Source organism: Oreochromis aureus, linkage group 13 (genome assembly GCF_013358895.1).
Source record: "Oreochromis aureus strain Israel breed Guangdong linkage group 13, ZZ_aureus, whole genome shotgun sequence".
In the NCBI taxonomy this organism is placed as follows: Eukaryota; Metazoa; Chordata; class Actinopteri; order Cichliformes; family Cichlidae; genus Oreochromis; species Oreochromis aureus.
In genome coordinates this window covers 1,433,620-1,435,315 of record NC_052954.1, presented here as the reverse complement: position 1 = coordinate 1,435,315, position 1,696 = coordinate 1,433,620, and positions in this window count along the sequence as shown.

Here is a 1,696-nt window from a genome sequence, read left to right as displayed (position 1 = left end):
TAGTTACAGCAACTGAACGTTCACATAGACGAGTCTCTGCAGCTACTTGGTACAGCACATGACGTCAGCTTGTAGAAGCTCTGGCTGTTTATTCCTTCTATGGTCATGCACACTGAGCACACCTGAGCAGACAGATTCCAGTAGTTTCTGTATTCATGAACATGTAACAGACATACAAAATGAATGAGAAACCAGCCAAGACTGGTCTGAACTTCAACAATCTTTAACCGACCTTAAACTTCATCATATACAGAACACACTCTGTCACATATGCTTTAATATTTTGTGCTTTACATAGACTTTACACTATATATTTGCAGCATAGAGAAAGTTTTATAATACAGCTTCAAAAAATACACTATTAAGAGTAAGTCATGTAACTTCTGTTTGTCTGCAACAATGGAGAACCATCTGAAAAGAATCAGAATTGCAACTCTTTTGTTTTTCAGCATGACAGTGACCCCAAACACACTGCCAGTGCAGTAAACTCATACCTGGATAAAAAATACACAATCAAATACTATCAGTCATGAACTGGCCTGCCCAGAGGCTGGAGTTCAACATTATTGAAACATTTTGGAGTCATCTTGGCAGAGAATGTAACAAAAAGCAGACAACATCCAGATAAGAGCTCTGGAATGTCCTGAAGACCTAGTCCTGAAAACTACTTGGAGAAATTACAAGAAAGCCTGCCTAAGTGAGTTTAGGCTGTGGCGAAGAATAAAAGTGGTCATTCCAAATACTGACTTTGATGCTCATTTGAACTGTACATAGTGTTTTGTCTAATATACTGTATTTTCATGTGTTTGCAGGTTTCATTAAATCCCTTTAGCGATTCTCTGTCGCAATAAATTGATTATAAATTACCGAATTACCTGAAGATTTTCATGTATAAATATGTCTAGGGTTTACAGAGAATAGTCTGGAAATGAAAAATATAAATAAAATCAGTGAGGGACTGCTTTGTTCAAACATGGGTTTTTTTTAGAACAGACATCAGTAAAGAATTGCTAGACTGGTTTTATCTGATAGAAAGGCAACAGTAGAAGCTCAAATGTTGAAATAAATGAAATATGGCAGCAGATTTTTTTTAAACTGCTAAGTGACATAGAAGGTCATTATGGCTTTACAAAGCATGAAAACTGAAAGATGAATTCAATTGCAAGTCGTTTACAGTGGCTGTCCAAATACTAATTTAATACCAGCTTAAAATCTCTTTCTCTTTATATATATTTTTTAAAAAGAATTCCCCGCTCGCCCCTGTGGGCGGTCTATACTTCAAGTTCGGGTCCTCTACCAGAGGCCTGGGAGCTTGAGGGTCCTGGGCAGTATCTTAGCTGTTCCTAGGACTGCGCTCTTCTGGACAGAGATCTCTGATGTTGTGTATATATACGGTGTTTATTTATTTTCATTACTTTCTACAGTGTAGATACATACTGAAATATGTGAAGCAGTGGTGGTTCTAGGGGTGGGGCCACAGGGGCACTGTCCCCAGCTGAATTTTGATTGGCCCCCTGAAGTTCCAGTCCTGTCACTCATCTGTCCTTTGCACGAGAGCGATGATCAGATTAAAGGTGGATGCAAATCCAAGACCAAAAACACTAATGAGCCAAATAGGAACTTCCAGCATGAAATCTTACAAAAGAAGATTTGAACAATCCCACAGGGGAAGCTTTCTCAGATCAGCATCTGTGTT